This window comes from Mesoplodon densirostris, chromosome 6, assembly GCF_025265405.1.
Source record: "Mesoplodon densirostris isolate mMesDen1 chromosome 6, mMesDen1 primary haplotype, whole genome shotgun sequence".
Classification (NCBI taxonomy): Eukaryota; Metazoa; Chordata; class Mammalia; order Artiodactyla; family Ziphiidae; genus Mesoplodon; species Mesoplodon densirostris.
In genome coordinates this window covers 121,169,404-121,191,423 of record NC_082666.1, presented here as the reverse complement: position 1 = coordinate 121,191,423, position 22,020 = coordinate 121,169,404, and positions in this window count along the sequence as shown.

Here is a 22,020-nt window from a genome sequence, read left to right as displayed (position 1 = left end):
ATAATGACAAACAACTCAATAAATGATATTAAAAATTCTCTAGAAGGAATCAATAGCAAAATAACTGAGGCAGAAGAACGGATAAGTGACCAGGAAGATAAAATAGTGGAAATAACTACTGCAGAGCAGAATTAAATAAAAGAATGAAAAGAACTGAGGACAGTCTCAGAGACCTCTGGGACAACATTAAACGCACCAACATTCGAATTATAGGGGTTCCAGAAGAAGAACAGAAAAGGAACTGAGAAAATATTTGAAGAGATTATAGGTGAAAACTTCCCTAATACGGGAAAGGAAATGGTTAATCAAGACCAGGAAGCGAAAAGAGTCCCATACAGGGTAAATGCAAGGAGAAACATGCCAAGACACATATTAATCAAACTATCAAAAATTAAATACAAAGAAAAAATATTAAAAGCAGCAAGGGAAAAACAACAAGTAAAATACAAGGGGATCCCCATAAGGTTAACAGTGGATATTTCAGCAGAAACTCTGCAAGCCAGAAGGGACTGGCAGGACATATTTAAAATGATGAAAGGGAAAAACCTACAACCAAGATTACTCTACCCAGCAAGGAACTCATTCAGATTTCATGGAGAAATTAGAACTTTTACAGACAAGCAAAAGCTAAGAGAATTCATCACCACCAAACCAGCTTTACAACAAATGCTAAGGAAGTTCTCTAGGCAGGAAACACAAGAGAAGTTAAAGACCTACATAACAAACCCAAAACAGTTAAGAAAATGGTAATAGGAACATACATGTGGATAATTACCTTAAACGTGATTGGATTAAATGCTCCAACCAAAAGATGCAGCCCTGCTGAATGGATACAAAATCAAGACCCATACATATGCTGTCTACAAGAGACCCACTTCAGACCTAGGGACACATACAGACTGAAAGTGAGAGGATGGGAGAAGATATTCCATGCAAATGGAAATCAAAAGAAAGCTGGAGTAACAATTCTCATATTAGACAAAGTAGACTTTAAAATAAAGACTATTATAACAGACAAAGAAGGACACTACATAATGATCAAGGGATCAATCCAAGAAGAAGATATAACAATTGTAAATATTTATACACCCAACATAGGAGCACTTCAATACATAAGACAAATGCTAACAGCCATAAAAGAGGAAATCGACAGTAACACAATCATAGTAGGGGACTTTAACACCCCACTTTCTCCAAAATGAAAATAAATAAGGAAACACAAGCTTTAAATGATATATTAAGCAAGAAGGACTTAATTAATATTTATAGGACATTCTATCCAAAAACAACAGAATACACTTTCTTCTCAAGTGCTCATGTAACATTCTCCAGGATAGATCATATGTTGGGTCACAAATTCAGCCTTGGTAAATTTAAGAAAATTGAAATCTTATCAAGTATCTTTTCTGACCACAATGCTATGAGACTAGATATCAATTAAAGGAAAAAAACTAAAAATTACAAAAACATGGAGGCTAAACAATACACTAATAGTAACCAAGAGATCACTGAAGAAATCAAAGATGAAATGAAAATATACCTAGAAACAAATGACAATGAAAACACGATGGCCCAAAACCTATGGGATGCAGCAAAAGCATCTCTAAGAGGGAGGTTTATAGCAGTACAATCCTACCTCAGGAAACATGTCAAATAAACAACCTAACCTTACACCTAAAGCAACTAGAGAAAGAAGAAGAAGAAGAACAAAACCCCCAAAGTTAGCAGAAGGAAAGTAATCATACAGATCAGACCAGAAATAAATGAAAAAGAAATGAAGGAAACAATAGCAAAGATCAATGAAACTAAAAGCTGGTTGTTTGAGAAGATAAACAAAATTGATAAACCATTAGCCAGACTCATCAAGAAAAAAAGGGAGAAGACTCAAATCAACAGAATTAGAAATGAAAAAGGAGAAGTAACAACTGACACTGCAGAAATACAAAGGATCATGAGAGATTACTACAAGCAACTCTATGCCAATAAAATGGACAACCTGGAAGAAACAGACAAATTCTTAGAAAAGCACAATGTTCCGAGGCTGAACCAGGAAGAAATAGAAAATATAAACAGACCAATCACAGCACTGAAATTGAGACTGTGATTAAAAATCTTCCCAAAAACAAAAGCCCAGGACCAGATGGCTTCACAGGCGAATTCTATCAAACATTTAGAGAAGAGCTAACACGTATCCTTCTCAAACTCTTCCAAAATATAGCAGAGGAAGGAACACTCCCAAACTCATTCTACGTGACCACCATCACCCTGATACCCAAACCAGACAAAAATGTCACAAAGAAAGAAAACTACAGACCAACACTACTGATGAACATAGATGCATAATTCCTCAACAAAATAATAGCAAACAGAATCTAACAGCACATTAAGAGGATCATACACCATGATCAAGTGGGGTTTAACCCAAGAATGCAAGGATTCTTCAATATATGCAAATCATTCAATGTAATAAAGCACAGTAACAAATTGAAGGATAAAAACCGTATGATCATCTCAACGGTTGATGGAAAAGCTTTCAACAAAATCCAACACCCATTTATGATAAAAACCCTCCAGAAAGTAGGCAAAGAAGGAACTTCCCTCAACATAATAAAGGCCATATATGACAAACCCACAGCCAACATCATTCTCAATGGTGAAAACTAAAACCATTTCCACTAAGATCAGGAATAAGACAAGGTTGCCCACTCTCACCACTGCTATTCAATATAATTTTGGAAGTCTCAGCCACAGCAATCAGAGAAGAAAAAGAAAGAAAAGGAATCCAAATCATAAAAGAAGAAGTAAAGCTGTCACTGTTTGCAGATGACATGATACTATACATAGAGAATCCTAAAGACTCTACCAGAAAACTACTAGAGGTCATCAATGAATTTGGTAAAGTAGCAGGATACAAAATTAATGCACAGAAATCTCTTGCATTCCTATACACTAATGATGACAAATCTGAAAGAGAAATTAAAGAAACACTCTCATTTACCATTGCAACAAAAAGAATAAAATACCTAGGAATAAACCTACCTAGGGAGACAAAAGACCTGTATGCAGAAAAGTGTAAGACACTGATGTAAGAAATTAAAGATGATACCAACAGATGGAGAGATATACCATGTTCTTGGATTGGAAAAATCAATATTGTGACAATGACTCTACTACCCAAAGCAATCTACAGATTCAATGCAATCCCTATCAAACTACCACTGGCACTTTTCACAGAACTAGAACAAGTAATTTCACAATTTGTATGGAAACACAGAAGTCCCTGAGTAGCCAAAGCAATCTTGAGAAAGAAAAATGGAGCTGGAGGAATCAGGCTCCCTGACTTCAGACTATACTACAAAGCTACAGTAATCAAGACAGTATGGTACTGGCACAAAAACAGAAATATAGATCAATGGAACAGGACAGAAAGCCCGGAGATAAACCCATGCACATACGGTCACCTTATTTTTGATAAAGGAGGCAAGAATATAAAATGGAGAAAAGACATCCTCTTCAATAAGTGATGCTGGGAAAACTGGACAGCTACATGTAAAAGAATGAAATTAGAACACTCCCTAACACCATACACAAAAATAAACTCAAAATGGATTAAAGACCTAAATGTAAGGCCAGACACTATCAAACTCTTAGAGGAAAACATAGGCAGAATACTCTATGACATAAATCACAGCAAGATCCTTTTTGACCCACCTTCTAGAGAAATGGAAATAAAAACAAAAATAAACAAATGGGACCTAATGAAGCTTAGAGACTTTTGCACAGCAAAAGAAGCCAGAAACAAGATGAAAAGAAAACCTTCAGAATGGGAGAAAATATTTGCAAATGAAGCAACTGACAAAGGATTAATCTCCAAAATTTACAGGCAGGTCATGCAGCTCAATATCACAAAAACAAACAACCCAATCCAAAAATGGGCAGAAAACCTAAATAGACATCTCTCCAAAGAAGATATACAGATTGCCAACAAACACATGAAAGAATGCTCAACATCACTAATCATTAGAGAAATGCGAATCAAAACTACAATGAGGTATCACCTCACACCAGTCAGAATGGCCATCAAAATATCTACAAACAATAAATGCTGGAGAGGGTGTGGAGAAAAGGGAACCCTCATGCACTGTTGTTGCAAATGTAAATTGATACAGCCACTATGGAGAACAGTATGGAGGTTCCTTAAAAAACTAAAAGTAGAACTACCATGTGACACCGCAATCCCACTACTGGGCATATACCCTGAGAAAACCATAATTCAAAAAGAGCCATGTACCACAATGTTCAATGCAGCTCTATTTACAATAGCCAGGACATGGAAGCAACCTAAGTGTCCACTGACAGATGAATGGATAAAGAAGATGTGGCACATATATACAATGGATATTACTCAGCCATAAAAAGAAACAAAATTGAGTTATTTGTAGTGAGGTGGATGGACCTATAATCTGTCATACACAGTGAAGTAAGTCAGAAAGAGAAAAAGAAATACCATATGCTAACACATATATTTTGAATCTTAAAAAAAAAAGGTTCTGAAGAACCTAGGAGCAGCACAGGAATAAAGATGCAGATGTAGAAAGTGTACTTGAGGACACAGGGTTGCAGGAAGGGTAAGCTGGGACGAAGTGAGAGCGGCATGAACTTATATACACTACCAATTGTAAAACAGCTGGTGGGAAGGAGCTGCATAGCACAGGGAGGTCAGCTTCATGCTTTGTGAGCACCTAGAGGGGTGGGATAGGGTGGGTGGGAGGGAGACACAAGAGGGAAGAGATATGGGGATATATGTATATGTATAGCTGATTCACTTTGTTATAAAGCAGAAACTAACACACCATTGTAAAGCAATTATACTCCAATAAAGATGTTTAAAAAATAAAATTAAAACAAATATAGTGAAGACTGCCTGACATTTTAATACGTGTAAATAATTTTGTTTGAAAAATATTAACCTAAGAAGCCTTATATGCTTTTGTCATATATATTTCCCCCTCTAAACTGGCGAGTTCTAGGGCATCGTTTCTATGCCATGAGCTTCAGCTCCACAGCTGATGTCTACTAGAGGCAACCACTTGAGGGCACCAAAGGCATTGCTCTCAAACTCTGCATCTAGTTGGAGGAAGCAATGCCTTCCACCTCATTGTACATTTAGAGGAAGTGGGTGGGGAAGCCCAAGGTCTGGGAAAATGACCATAATAATAGTACCTCATGTTTATATAGCACCTTTCTTCAATTAGCTCAGCATGTTTGAATGTGATTATTCAGCTGGGAGCTTCCAGTTGTGGGAAATGAGGCACAAGGCAAACACGTGGCCTAGGTGGGGCAGAGGGTGAGAACTAATTCTTATTCATTTCAAATGCCCATTCATTATTTTTACTCTAAAAAACTGATGTGTGACCTTTCCGAGCCATTTCCTTAGGAACAATAAGCTGAGAAGTCAGAGTCCCAAACTCAAATATATCTAGTGGAAAGACTCATAAGTTCTACTAGGAAAGAAATCATGCTCTCCACAGCCAAGGAAGGAACCAAAACAGAATTATTTTCAACTATGTAAGTGTAGTTAAAGGTGACAAGTTGAATGTACTGATCTAAAGCACATCATGAAAACAATATAGCATAAATAATCCATTATACTTTTATTCCTCAAGTGAATGTACTCAGATTTGTATTGGAAATCATGCATCTTTTATCTATTTTCTGCTAAAGAAATGAAAAAAGGGGTTAAGAAAAAAATTCAACTTGTATTAAAAAAGTTAACCTCTTGTCCCACGTAAGAAAATACTGTTCCTGGGCTTCCCTGGTGGCGCAGTGGTTGAGAGTCCGCCTGCCGATGCAGGGGACACGGGTTCGTGCCCCGATCCCGGAAGATCCCACATGCCGCGGAGCGGCTGGGCCCGCGAGCCATGGCTGCGGAGCCTGTGTGTCCGGAGCCTGTGCTCCGCAACGGGAGAGGCCACAGCAGTGAGAGGCCCGCGTACAGCAAAAAAAAAAAAAAAAGAAAAAAGAAAATACTGTTCCAGGGCTTCCCTGGTGGCACAGAGGTTAAGAATCTGCCTGCCAATGCACAGGACGTGGGTTCGAGCCCTGGTCTGGGAAGATCCCATTTGCAGTGGAACAACTAAGCCCACGTGCTACAACTACTAAGCCTGTTCTCTAGAGCCCGCGAGCCACAACGACTGAGTCCGCACACCACAACTACTGAAGCCCGCATGCCTAGAGCCCGTGCTCCACAAAAAGAGAAGCCACTGCAATGAGAAGCCCGCTCACCGCCAAGAAGAGTAGCCCCTGCTCGCCGCAACTAGAGAAAGCCCACGAGCAGAAACAAAGACCCAACACAGCCCAAAATAAATAAAATAAAATAAATAAATTTATGAAAAAAAAGAAAATATTGCAGACTTTAATGTGTTAATTAAATGCTCCAACATGGTTTAGTAAAGAAACATCATGACAGAGCATTTAATTAACAGAGACAGTTAGGTCTGGCTTAGTCATCTACTGAGAAGATTGCTATAGTGAAAGTTTCCACTGACAGCATTTGCAATGGCTGATGTGTAATTCACAATTAAGATGCTTTCTTCCTGCAGAGTCATTTAGGGTCTCACCTGCTAATGAAAAGTCTCACATTTTCTCCAAATACTAAACATGTGCCTTTAACTTCTGAGTTACGATGTGGAAGTTCACTCACCCTCATGTTTGAGGCTGACTGTCCCTTTACAGGTTTAAACACAACAGACTCACCCTTCAAGGTCATCTTTTTTCACCAAATCCCTACTGTTTTCTTTAAATTTTGAATGATGCTTGAGTATGGCTTCCTTAATAGTTCAAATGATCTTAACACACATCTGTTATATAAAGGGTTTCTCCACGGTATTAGGGAACTAATATGATTACAAGTAACTGGTTTTCATTTTATAAAAATATACAATTCAGAGACCCTGCAGGTCCTGAAATGGAAAGTAATTAAATGGTACTTCTTTCTCTCTTACTTACCTCTTTCTCAGGTCCCCATTATACTAAATTTGAGAAATGCCAATGATTTATTGGGTTCTATGGGAAAATATTTGTTTTTACCTTATTAATTTGGACACTTACCTCAGATGTCTACTTTTCTAAGATGGGTGCAGATTGACTTCCATAAACTACCTATAACAATTGTACATCATGTCCATTCTCAAAATAATATATAATACAGATTTTGGCATTGGAGGTTAGGGTTTTGAGGGTGTTAGATTCTTTGAACAGCTCAAATACACATAAGTCCAAAGGTAAAAAAGGAAAAGTGATGCTACCTTAGACTTGTTCTTCACCATCCCATTCCAATTCAAAATCACTGATTCCTCAAGCTTTAAAGCTAGAAAACCAAACCACAGCAAGGTAAGGTAACTTGCTCATGAACAGACAGTGGTAGATTCAAGTCTCCAATCTCATTCTTCTCTAATAGCCCTTATTGTATTGTTTTATTAATCTTAATATTCCGTTTGGATTTTTTTAACTTCCAGGTAATAAGTAGGAAGAAAAAGCCAAATTTTCCTAAGATAGAGAATAAATCAATTTCATTTCATCTGATAAATATTTTTCAGGCACTACTTTGTGTAGTGTTTTGCTTGACACAGAGATCAAGAGGTAGAGTTTGACTTCAAGTAGCCAAAACCATTTCTTACACTTTCTAATCATTTTAGAGAAAATGAAAAAAAAAAAAACCTTGGCACTTGTCACTGCAAATTTCCAGATTAGTAGTGTTTTCACAACCAGGAATACTCCACATGAAGTATTAAATTTAAAATGGCATGTCTTTGAAACTTCCTTTTCATGATAGTTTTCCTCCAGAGTTCTTTCATGTAAATATTCAAATAGAAAATTTTACCTGAGAATGATTAAGTAAAAGATGTCATTAAGAATTTCAGAGATTTAGCTGTTATTATTCATATTTTAAATGTAATTTTATAAGAATAACTTTGAATGTTGTCAGATTTCAAATTACTTAGTTATCTTACTCATCAGAATAATAAGTTCTAATATCACATATACCACAAATCTACTAAAACATGCAGCACATTTTTTACTGAAAACTGTTTGAGTTTTGTCATTCCAACTAATCTGTGACTTCCCTGAAGATAGGGCTTTTATCTTGATTACGTCCCATAGCACATACAAGATTGGCAATAAATGCCTGGTAAATGAATGATGAAAGACTGGGTTGATAATATGTATCTAATGTTACTATAGGGTCACACAAGGACAGACAAAAGAGATAAAATGGTAAATGAACAAGGACAGAAATTTAAGGATCAACTACACTTAAGTCATTGCAAAATGAGAAGAAGTTGGAGGAAAATATGATAAACAATCAGAGAGCTAGGGATTTCGTGTCATGGAAAACAAAGAGGAAATTTTAGAAGTTTGGGTTGGCAATAGTATTAGAAGTTAAAAATGATAGGAAATGTGGTAGTTATTAAAACTGTCCCTAAATATTCTAGCTCTCTCTTCTTCGTGGTACATTAAAGGTTGTGTTTCCCTGACTTGTTTTGCTAGTGAAATGTGATTGAAAGTGATACATATTATTTTCCATTGAAAGCTTTGAGTGTCAATGAGAACTTCCCCATGCTTCCTTTTGTTTCCTTTGCCCTGACGGAAGGTTCAGATAATGGCTGCTTCATTAGCTTGGGAAAAAGCATGAGGACATAGTGTATGCGCATCAGAGCCCCCTGCCAACCCACAAAGGGCATGCAGTATGGGTGAGAAATACATCTCATTTGTTTAAAGACATAGGTGGTGGGATTGTTTGTTACTGTAGCATACAGATAGATTATCCTGACTGATACAGGGAGTAAGAAAAAGTAAGAACTTATTAACTAAGACTAATTAAAATAACCAGAACTTTTAGTTGTATATTCCTAGGCAGTAAGTGGATTTAAAGACTTAATAATGAGTTATTGATTTTTAAAAATTATGAGAAAAGAGTACCAACTATCCACTTAAAATATTTAATACAAACTGAAGAGAACCATCCTTCCTCATCCCTATCAAAGTTTTTTTTAATAATCATAAGAAATAAAAATAGTGGGAGAAAAAGTATATTGACACTAAAAACAAAAGAATAGTTCCAGCAATACACCAACACTTTGAATAATATTGAAGAAAAATACCTGACATATACCTGCTTGTGAGACAGAATTGAGGGAATTACTGAGTGACCTGCTGTTTACCACATAATAGAAAAAGTCTGTTTTCGGAACACACAACTCACTACCCAGCAGAACTATAATAACATCTTCTGGTATAGAGAACAAGACACTGAAAGGGAAGAAGTCTCTGGGAGCATTGGTAAAAGGCTATTTTCTATCCTACTGATATTTTTGGGGAGGTAAAGACTCCCTTTTTAAAATCACACATTTGAGTTGCTGAGTTAAAGAACAAGCTAAATGAAATGTGGGTAATATTCCACTGGCCAGTGTTGGGATTAGCTAAAGAGGGGGGTCATGGGCTGAGATATAATTAGGCTGCCACAAAAGCTTTGTAAAGGGCAACTATTTAACATGTAAGCAAACCTGCCTTCATGAGATACAACCCCCTATTTTCAGCAATGGTCTTGGATATATGATCTGGAAAGGTTAAACTCTAATAAATATAAATTTTTCCACCTCCTATAGGGTATCAGTGACTTAAACAGGGGCCTAAACATTATCCAAGAGCATCCATTTCAACTCTCTAAAATAGAAAAATATGGTCTCTTTCTATTAGATTAATAAACAGAAGCATCACTATAGAGGAGAAATCAGTAAGTGAATGTATCTTATGGAACACAGCTACTGAAAGAAGCAGAAGAAAACTTTAGAATATCTTTAATTAAACTTTCAAAGAAACCTGAGCAGATATTGCATCTATGAAATTGGAAAAAGAAAGAAACTCATGACAGAATAGAAGTTAAACAAAACTTGATTGTTAAACAAAAGAAAGTACAAGGGAGGCAGTGTGCTTAAAATGAAACTTAAAAATCAGAGGACATTTTAATGTTACTTAGAAAAATCAGAGTAAGACTATTAAGACATAAAAGTGAAGAGAGAAATGGTCAGAAATGTAGATAACAGAATAGGGAGGTCAAATGTAGTCATAATAGGAATTTTTTTAAAAAATGAATTGAGGAGAAGACAGTAAAGAAAAGGGAGGAAAACTGCCCTAAGATAAGAAAACTTTGATATTAAGATGCAGAGGGCTCCTAAATAAAAACTAGATAATTTTAATGAAAAAGTACCCACTCCAACAATATATTTGTCACTAGACATAGGAAATTTTAAAAATTATTTCTAGAATAAAAATATCCTATAAGTATTCAGTCAGAAAATGATATGAACATATACATAGGAAAATGAGAAATAATATTAATCCCTAGTTTATGAAAGAAGAAATATAAATAGCCAATAAACAAAGGGAGAGACAAAGATTTAAACAAGAGTGACAGTTTTCTTACTTATCACACTGAAGTAAATTAAAATAGTATAAAGCTTGGTGTTATCAAAAGTACTGGATGTGCACTCTAGTACATTTTTGAGGGTATAAATTAAGATGAACTTTTTATATGACAATTAACATGTAGCTAATGCTTACATTTCTATTTCCTAGCATTAATTCAAAGGAAAAAAATCACTTATATGTGCTAATATCTAGCCATAAGAATAGTCAGCAAAAATATAACAAGGGCATACCATCAGAAACAAATAAGTATCTAAAATTTGGTCTTTGAGTAAAGACAATACAATCATGAGTAATACACTGTAGATGTATACGCTTAAATGGAAAGTATTCACAAAATTAAAAGAAAACAAGTCTTAAAAATATATCAATAGTATATTTTAAGTTTATGTTTAGGTGTTAAGTTTATTGTTATGTGAACAATATGTTCACATTTGTGTTTTCGATAAGCTCCCTTAGCCAAACAACCCTCCTTATCATGGGGACCAGGCACAGACCTCCTTATCCCTAAGTAGCAGGCTTCAGTTCTCTGCCAGCCCACAGAACTATTCAAACAAACAAGTCACGTCCTCTGATGGGTACCAGGATTCCCCTCACGCCTTTGTTACGCAGCCTCTGGTTCACTATTTTCTGAATGCAAACCCCATGTGACCATACATCACAAGTGGTGTCCTCCTCTGGTCTGTGAGTACATGTGACTAATAAACCGTTGTCAAATGAACCCGTACAGTGTCATGTTTCATGTGTTTGGCCATCCCCATAACCCTACAGGGGGGATCCTTCTGTCACCAATATGGTGAGGAGGAGGCAAGAAAAACAAACAAGCAAAAAAGAAATGAAGGCTCAAGTGAAATAGAGGCTTGATGGAGCAATGTCCTAGAGCAGGGATAAGCTGAGGGACTCCAACGGGTAGATAAATGAGTTAATTTTGCCAAGAAAGAGAGCTTCATCCTATTAAATAGAAGAAAGGGAGAATAGAATGGGTGGTGATCTAGCTGTGCCCTTGCAGGATAGTTAGTAAAGTAGGAAGCAGTGACATCTGCTGATATCAAGAGGCAGTAATAAGGTTTGGGGCTTAAGAAGTTGATCCCTTAGAATATTTTGGCTCACAAGTAGCATAATTTCCAACTAAAAGTAATTTACAGGCAACTGACTATCTCATATATTAGAAACCTAGAAACAGGCAATTCAAGGATGACTTGAGGAGCTCAATAAATGTTAGGATACAGGTATGTCATTTTCAAAATCTTCTCCATCTTCTTCTGAAAGTGGTAAGGTGGCTGCTGCATCACGATTTCACATGACCTCTCCAAAGAAGGGAGAAAAAAGGTAGAAAAGAAACACATTTTCTCCTGAATATAGATAGATATTACATTGGATATTTTATATATAAATACACACACCATATATACACGCGCACACACACACACACACACACACACACACACACATATAATGTTTTACAGAAGCCACTAGCAAGTATCCCCTAATCTCATTGACCAATACTGGTCAATAAATGACCATAAATGAGCAAAGAAAATGAGATTAGCATGACTGGCTTAGAATAATCACAATTTTTATTCTGGGGCTGAGCATTTTGCTTCCTGAATAAAAGTGGGTTTCTGTTAGCAAATAACAAAGGGGGAACTATTTCAGGTCAAGCAATTTACAGAGATTGTTCAAAGGAGTATGGAAAAGTTTTGGAATAGCAGCTATGGATAATGCCGTAAGAAATCCATAAAATGTGAATGAAAGGATTACTGAGCAGCTGTCAATACAAAAATGAAGGTGGAAAATCATGAATTTATAGGGAATATGATATCCTAGATTTGAGACTTTCTTTGGCAACACATAACAAACTAAGAATCAGAAGTAAACATGTGGAGTATGAAAGAAACAAGAATGCTAGGCTATTCATGAAAAAGGTTTTGAATGTCTGACCATAAGATCCAGAACTTTAGAAGGTAATGGACCTAGCTATGAGTTACAAGAATTAAGAGAAAAAACATACAGCTTTGGGTATTTGGAGATCAGGATGAAAAAACTGGAATGAGCAGGTGGCATGAAGGAAATAAGGAGAGTTTAGTAAGAGAATAGAATCCAAATTCACTGGCATGTGGAATCATTTTGCCTCAAAGTGCAGACATGGCAGAGAGAGTTTGAGAAAATTTTGGATATAAATGCAGTGGTTGTAAAGAGGTTAAGAATATCAGAAGGGTATTTTGGGGGGCAGTGGAGAGAGCGGCAGGAATAATTTTTTATATTGCCTATGTTGTTCTGCATTCCCAGTTAGATGGCATTTTTCTTTCAGGTCAGGGAGTATATTTTATATTTTTTTCTTATCCTACTCTATGAAGAGGAGTGAGGAGTGAGGAGTGGTGGCTGTTGTGCTACTGGAGATAGTCCCCTTGGATTCCAAGATTTCACACAGGCTTCAAATTTCAGTTATCATGCTAGGCTTGCACAATTAGATTTTAAATATTTTTGTAAAATCGGGGAATAATTTCATATTACTAATTGAGTTGGAGGTATTCTATCTGGATACAATTCTTTCTGTTAGAGCTTCAAATTACACACTCATCTTATCTACCAGTGATGCATTTCCTCCAAATACAATCAATGGCTATCCCCAGAAAATGCAGGTGCTTGTAGATCCAAGCCATGCCACCGAATGCCAGTTACATACCTGCTATCAGAGTCTTATTTATTGTACTTAGTTTAAAAACAGGAGGCTAGAAAAAAAAAAGTCAAACAATAGTCAAGAGGTTGAATAAATTGTGATATTTCTACAAAGGGATATTCTATAAGGCATAGCCATAAGACTATTATTTTTTTAAATATGTATTAACATAAAAATAAAGCACAATGTAATTCTAAGACTCAACACTTTTACTCATGTGAAATGTCCAAAAGTTATGTTTATAAGAATGTAGGTGATTTTCAAAATGATTTTTGATTTGATCGTTTTTCCAAAGTAAATATTGTGTTATTAAAGTAATAATTCTTATGTAACAAGTATCAAATAACAACAGACCCAAGGCAAACTTTGTCCTTTAAAAAATATAGAGGAGGATGGACCTGGCGGGAAAGAATCACAATTGTTGAGAGTACCAGAAGGCTTTTCTTGTGCAATGGGAAAGATTTCCATCCCCAACCCAGATTCCCCTTTCCCTTCCCTTCTCCCTCTTCCTGCCAGGTAAGTAGTGAGATTAGCCTCTGAGTCACAATTCTTACAGCTTCATTTCCTGTTTGGGACTCAGACCAGAAGACTTGAGCACAGTCTGATTCACCCACTCTTTTAAATAAATATTACCCAAGGCTTTTCCAAGTCCCTCAGGCAATTTCCCTTCACCCTTTCAGAATGTCTGTGCTTGATCATCCTATTGATGCCTCCTAGATTGCCTAATTAAAAACACTCCACACTTGGTCAAGAAGACTTTGAGCTCTCTCAAGACTCTCCATATTCAAACATGGCTCAGTACATCACAGTTGTGAGGGTCCTTTGGCTTTAGGTGGGGTTCTATGGAAAGTAGAGGAGGAAGCTAAAGGGTGCTTCTGGGATAGATGACTGAACTTCCCCAGGAGAGGCATCTGTACCACTCTAACAAGTATTTTCCACTGGTACCCACAACTGGCTCTTCTAAAACAGCAGTATGAGTATGTGAACAGTTATAAAGCAAACAAGCAAAAGCCAATAATGATTACATCCCAGGATATCGCCATGGTCTGCTCCTCTTCTGATTTTTCTTGATGCTTTCTTCACTTTTTCAAGCTTCTTCACAGGCCTTTCTTCCTTTGAAATGTTATTCTCAAGGATCATTTCTATCTTCTAAACCATCTGCTTTCATATCCCATCCACTTCTTGTTCTAACTTCTACAAACAGGTGGATGAATTCTAAACTTAGGTCTCTTTCTGGATGCTTCAGTGTTCTGGCTAGATCCTTCTCGCATCCCGTTTTCTTGTTCCATGAGCCCACCCTCAGGTTCTGCATGTTTTGTTTCTGAAGGCTTGCCTCTGCATCGGCATCCCTCTTCTGAAGGCAATTCTTGGGCTACTGGAGCCACTTTGCCTGAACATGTGAAGAACTTAAGTACCTGGAATTTTGTCCTGTGGGGCAGACCAAAGCTAATGATGGATGCAACAGTATAAAAGCTCAGCTCCCTTGTTTTGAGCAAGACAAGTATGAGGTGTGGTTTATTCTCCAGAGTTCCTTTTGAGATCAGAAGAGGCTGGGACTTCATGTGAGACTGCACCCTTGATTGACTTCTCTTCCTCATTCAGCCTCCACTACTGCTGGAAGCACTTTAATAAATCACTTGCCCATGAATTTTTCTCCCAGAATCTCCTGGGGAAACTGACCTAAGATGCTGCTGGACTTGTAATTTATTGATAAAACTGTCTATTAAACATGGTCACCTGGATTATCCCCATGCACCTTAAACTCAATTTGTTGATAACTGATTTTATCCTTTTCCTCCTAAGCCTGCTCCCCCTTCCGTATTCCCTAATGTATAAATGTACCCAGTTATCCGAGACAGAAGCATTGGAGTTATTCTAGGTATTTCTCTCACCATCAGCCCCCACTTTCACTTAATCACAATTTCTACCTATTTTAATTCATTAGCATTTCTTGAATATGTCTTCTTGGTTCCATGACCATCGCCTTTATATGTTTCTAGCCTCCATTTAAAAAAAAAAATTTCTCAACCCTCACTTACCACTTAATCTTACCAAGGCAAGGCCCCAGAGACAATCAATTACCCTTTTACCAGAACCCTCAATTCCTTTTTATTCCTTTCCTTCTGCCACATCCACAAACTTACTACTTTAAATCAGTTCCAGAATGTTTTATCTCCTCTTTTGTGGAGATGAAAACTGCTAGAAAATTTCAGTCAACAGTCTTTAGTGTTCTTATACTTAAAAATAGAACACCACAACATTTTAAAATTATTTTCTTGTATAGTTAAATGTACTAATTCATCATTCGTCTTATGTAGCTCTGTTAAATTTAGTTCTATATAGTATTTTAAGGGTCTTTTTAAATTGCAATTGGGAAATAAACATTTCTTTCATTATATTTTTAGATTTTACCTTTGCCTTCTGGGCTACAATAAGCAGTTAATTTTATGTTTCTCTAGTATCCAGCTACCTTAATAAACTTTTATTAGTTGTGATAACTTTTAGTTATCAAGAGTGCTTGAAAAGAATGTGTAATGAATTTAGTCTTCTATATTCTCTATTGAATCATATGAAACTAACTGCCAGTATTAAGTAAAGAATGTTTGAATAGGGCTTCCCTGGTCGCTCAGTGGTTAAGAATCCCCCTGCCAATGAGGGGACACAGATTTGAGCCCTGGTCCGGGAAGATCCCACATGCCGCGGAGCAACTAAGCCCGTGTGATACAACTACTGAGCCTGCGCTTTAGAGCCCTTGAGCTGCAACTACCGAAGCCCACACTACTAGAGCCCGTGCTCTGCAACAAGAGAAGCTACCACAATGAGAAGCCTGCTCACCGCAACAAAGTGTAGCCCCTGCTCACTGCAACTACAGAAAGCCTGCAGGCAGCAACCAAGACCCAACACAGCCAAAAATAAAGAAATCAAATTTAAAAAAAAAGAATCTTTGAGTAGAGGTAATTTCTTAAGTTATGTATATATCTATATATATCTACATATATCCATATCTATCTATGTATCATGGTTTATCTATCTATCTATCTGTCTGTCTGTCTATCTATCATGTTTTCATTGTCTGGTTTAACTTTTATATATGGTTAACCAAGATATTTTCTTCTTAATCAATTAATTACCTAGTGACATACTCTAAATTCTGTCACTACAATGATGTATTTATATTTTTCTTCTTGTAATTCTATCAAGTTTTGCCTTATACGGTGTGAAGCTTTACACAGATTGAAGCATACACATTTGTATCTTCTTCATAAGTTTTTCTTTCTATGATTATGCAGCAACCATTTTATCTCTATGTTTCTGCCTTAAAATATTTTTTCTGATAGTACTGTAACTTCACCAGCTTTTATTTGGTGATTTGTCTATTATAACTTTTATCTTTCTACTTTCAACCTCTCAGTGCACTTTTGTTTTAGATACGTTTTTATGTAACTGAAATTCTTTTTTTCCTTTTTAAATTAAAAAAAATTATTTTATTATTTTTCACTGCTTTGGGTCTTGGTTGCTGCCTGCGGGCTTTCTGTAGTTGCGGTGAGCAGGGGCTACACTTCGTTGCGGTGCATGGGCTTCTCATTGCGATGGCTTCTCTTGTTGCAGAGCACAGGATCTAGTCGTGCGGGCTTCAGTAGTTGTGGCTCATGGGCTCAGTAGTTGTGGCTCATGGGCTCTAGAGCACAGGCTCAATAGTTGTGGCACATGGACTTAGTTGCTCTGTGGCATGTGGGATTTTCCTGGACCAGGACTTGAACCCGTGTCCCCTGCATTGGCAGGCAGATTCTTAACCACTGAACCACCAGGGAAGTCCCCTTTTTTCCTTTTTATTAAATTGCACAAGTTTTTAGGCTTTTTAAAGTTTATGTTTATTTAAACTTTAAACATTTAAACATTTAAAGTTATGTTTACTATCTTTTTCTGTGTTTCTGTTTACCATGTTGCTGCTGCAGATTTCTTTTATTTATTCTTTTATTCACTAAGTTTGACATTTATACATTATATTTCTGTTGTTGGTTGATTACCCCAAATTTGTAGCACATGTATTTCCTCAACAATGTATAAAGTAAATCATAATTTTTACTCTTCTCCCAAAATATTCAAGAGCCTTAGAACACTTAAATTTCAATTATCCCCTTTTCAACTTACATCATATCATTGGCCAATATGTTAGTTGCACCTGTATATGCCCTCCATTAGTCTTCATTATTATTATTTTATACCATTAATGTTGGTTCATACTTTCCCTCATGGGTACCAATTTATTTATTTACCATTCTGTCTTGCATATCCTATCTTCCTTAGGTTTTCATTGTTTTTCTTCAGGAAGAACATTCTTTGAGGCTCCTTCAGTATGAGTGTGTTAATGGTAAACATGTTCTTTGTAGAAAAGAACTTTTTTTTTCATCTACTTTTCATCTCCAGTTATTTACAGAATCTCTTTTTCCTTTGGTGTCTTGAGGTTCCCTGTGATGTGTTTAGCTCAATCTAATTTATTTGTCCTTCACTAGATTCCTTAGGCTTCCTGAATCTGAGCTTCTAAGCCATTATGTCTTCTTTTATTTCTGAGAAAATTCCACCCATTCCTTCTTTAATACTGCATTCTCTTTATTCTGTCCTTCCAGTACTCCAGTTGGCAGCACTACTTGAACACTTGGGAAAGAGAGGCTCTTGGATCCCGTATTTTAAAATGTCCTGCATATGACAACAGACACACACACACACAGAATATTTTAAAACTATTGTCACTTGGAAGTCAGCACTGTGTTAGTACACTGCAAACTAAAACTAAATATCTGGTCTTACAAGTAACATCATTCAGATGCCTAGAAACATTCTCTTTTGAATTCTTGGGAAAAAAACAATTATTGTGAAATGCCATGAATATTTGAGGGTTGTGTGACAGCCATGGTCATGGATGGACAATGCTTCATAGTGAAGAGGATCTGAGCAATAGAAGAGTTAGTAAGAGAAAAGGCTACGTAACTTGCCAAATCCTTCTTTTCCAAGAGAATGAGTGTTAAAGGTTCTTTCATAACATAATGCATTTCCACGTGGTGCCTTGAATCCATTCTCTTGCTTCTCTTTTAATTTTTAAAATTTTACTCCAATTTATGGAATTATTAGTTCTGCCAGTTTTATTGTGGAGTCCTTAGTCTTGTGTACAACCTGATATATACGTTACCTGCAAACAGGATAATTTTACTTTTTCTTTTCTGATTTAAACGTCTTTTATTTATTTTTCTTGCCTAGTTGCTCTTAGGACTTCTAATACTATATTAATAAAAGTGATGAGAGTGGGCATCCTTGTGTTGTTCCTGATCTTAAATGAAAAGCTTTCAGCTTTTAACTGTTGTGTATAATGTATTTCATTGAGAATTTTTGCATCTACTTTCATTAGGGATATTGGTCTATAGTTTTTCTTCTTATGCAGTGTCTTTGTCTGGCTTTGGTATCAAGATAATGCTGGCCTCATAAAATGAGGTTGGAAGTGTTCCCTACTTTTCAATTTTTTGGAAGAGTCTGAGGATAGGTGGTAATTCTTTTTTAAATGATTGGTAAAATTTACCAGTGAAGCCATCTGATCCTGGGCCTTTCTTTGTTGGGAGGATGTTGATTACTGACTCAATCTCCTTATTCACTTTTGTCTGTTTAGATTTTTCATTTCTTCCTGACAGTCTTGGTAGGTTGTATGTTTCTAGGAATTTATCCATTTCTTCTAGCTAACTCATTTGTTGATGTATAATTTTTCATATGTTGCACTTTAGCCTCTTATTTTGCACTTTATTTCTATGACTAGTTATAATGTCTCTTATTTCATTTATAATTTTATTTACTTGAGTGTTCTCCTTTTCTTCATCTAGCTAAATGTCAGTTTTGTTTATTTTTTTTTAAAGGTCTTAGTTGTATTAATTTTTTCCTATTTTTTCTGATCTCTATTTTGTTGATATCTGCTCTACTGTATTATTTCCTTCCTTCTGCTAACTTTGGGCTTAGTTTGTTTTTCTTATTTGAGGGGTAAAATTGGGTTGTTTATTTGAGATCTCTCTTTTTCTTAATGTAGCATTTATCACTAGAAGCTTCCCTCTTAGAACTGCTTTTGCTGCATCTCATAAGTTTTGGTATGTTGTGCTTTCATTTTCATTTGTCTTAAGATATTTTTAAAATTTCTCCTTTAATTACTTCTTTGACCTATTGATTGCTTAGGAGTGTGTTGTTTAATTTCCACATACTTGTGAATTTCCCAATTTTCCTTCTGTTTTTGATTTCTAACTTCATACCAATATGGTTGGGAAAGACAGTTGGTATGATTTCAGTTTTCCTTAATTTTTTAAGACTTGTTTTATGGCCTAATATATGATTTCTCCTGGAGGACATTCTTTGTGCACTTGAGATGTCTGTGTATTCTACTATTGTAGGATGAAAATGATCTGTACATGTCTGTTAGGTCCATTTGATCTATAGTATTGGTCAAATTCCCTTTTCTTATTGATTTACTGTTGGCATGTTCTCTTCATTGTTGAAAATGAGGTTTTGAATTTTCCTATTATTATTTTGTTGTTGTCTATTTTTCCCCCAGTACTATCAATATTCATTTTATATGTTTAGGAGCTCTCATATTGAGTGCATATGTATTTATATGTAATTGTCATATCTTCCTGATGAATTGATCCTTTATCATTATATAATGCCTTTCTATGTCTCTTGTGACCGTTTTAGGCTTAAAGTCTATTCTGTCGCAATATAACTACCCTTGCCCTCTTTTGGGTATCTTTTTCTGTGGTTTCACTTTCAGCCCGTGTGTGTCCTTAAGTCTAAAGTGAGTCTCTGGTAGACAGTGTATAGTTGAATCTTGATTTTTAGTCAATTCAGCCACTCTCTGTCTTTTCACTGGGGAGTTTAATTTACATTTAAAGTAACTATTGATAGGGAAGGGCTTACTACTGTCCTTTTGATCATTGTTTTCTGTCCATCTTCTTGTTCTTTTGTTTCTGCTTTCCTTTCTTGCTATCTGTGTGTTTTGTTGACTTTTTAAGAGTAATATTCTTTGAATATCTTTTTCTTTTTGTTTTGTGTATCTTCTACAGGTATTTTGCTTTAGGTTAACATGATGCTTACATAAAACAGCGTATAGTTACACAGTCTTTTTAAAGTTGATAACGAAGTGAGTTCAATCACATACAAAGAGTCTATACGTTTACTTCTCTCACACATACTCTTTATCTTATGGGTGTCACAATTTATGTGTTTTATATTGGATAGTCATTAACAAACTTTTGTAATAGTACTTATACTTAATACTTTTAACTTTTTTCTATTCTTTTTCAAATTCTTTTAACTTTTTTTTTTTTTTTTTTTTTTTTTTGCGGTACGCGGGCCTCTCACTGCTGTGGCCTCTCCCGTTGCGGAGCACAGGCTCCAGACGTGCAGGCCCAGTGGCCATGGCTCACGGGCCCAGCCGCTCCATGGCATGTGGGATCTTCCTGGACCGGGACACGAACCTGCGTCCCCTGCACTGGCAGGCAGACTCCCAACCACTGCGCCACCAGGGAAGCCCCTAAATTCTTTTAACTTTTATACTAAAATTAAATTGTTTTACACAACAGCATTACAATACCATAGTATTCTGTATTTGTCTGTATAGTTAACAGTGAGTTTTATTCTTTCATATGCTTTTGTGTTTCTGCTTAATGTCCTTTTGTTTCAACTTGAAGAACTCCCTTTAGCATGTCTCCCTTTGCCATTTCTTATATGGCAGGTCTAGTGAAGATTTAACTCCCTTATCTTTTGTCTTGAAAAGTATTTCTCCTTCATTTTTTGATGGACAGTTTTGCAGAATACAGTATTCTTGGCTGGCAATTTTTTTTCTCTCTACACTTTGAATATAGCATCTCACTCTCTCCTGCAAGGTTTCTGCTGAGCAATCTGCTGATAGTCATGGGGGCTCCCATATATGTGATGAGGTGCTTTTCCCTTGCTGCTTTCAGAATTTTCTCTTTGTCTATGACTTTTAACAATTTGATTATAATGTGTCTTGGTGTAGATTTCTTTAGATTCATCCTCTTTGGAAGGTTTAGGCTTTATGAATGTGAATGTCTACTTCTCTCCTGAGCTTTGGGACGTTTTCAGCCGTAATGTATATTGGCTCACTTAATGGTAGTCCATAAGTTCTTTAGGCTCTCTACACTTTTTTTTTTTTAATTCTTGTTTTCTGTTCTCCTCCTCTGACTGTATAATTTGGAATTACCTGCCTTGAGTTTATCGATCCTTTCTCCTACTTGATCAAGTCTTCTATTTAAATTCTCTATTATATTTTTAAGCTCAGTTTTTGTATTCTTCAGCTCCAAAGTTCCTGTTTGGTTCTTTTTATGGTTTCTCTTTATTTATATTCTCATTTTGTCCATGTATTGTTTTCTTGATTTAATGTAGTTTTTATGTTTTGTAGCTTACTGAGCTTCTTTAAAATGACTATTTTGAAATTCTTTTTCAGGCAATTCATAGATCTCTGTTACTTTAGTGTTGGTTACTGGAGACTTATTGTGTTATTTTGCTTGTGGAAATTTCCCTGATTTTTCAAACTTCTTGTAGCTTTGCATTCATGTTGGCACATATGAAGAAGGAGTCATCCCTTCAGTCTTTGTGGACTGACTTTGACAGGGAGAGATCTCCACTAACCAGCCTGGCTTGAAATTCTGGGACCCTCAAAAACCTTCTCTATGAATATGCATAGTCCATTCCTCATCCTTCTTCCTGGAAGAGATGCTTCAGGGGTATGCACCTTCTCCTAATCTTGCAGAGCCATGCAGGTCACCATAAATTACCCACTCTTTTTCATTAGGTTGATGCAG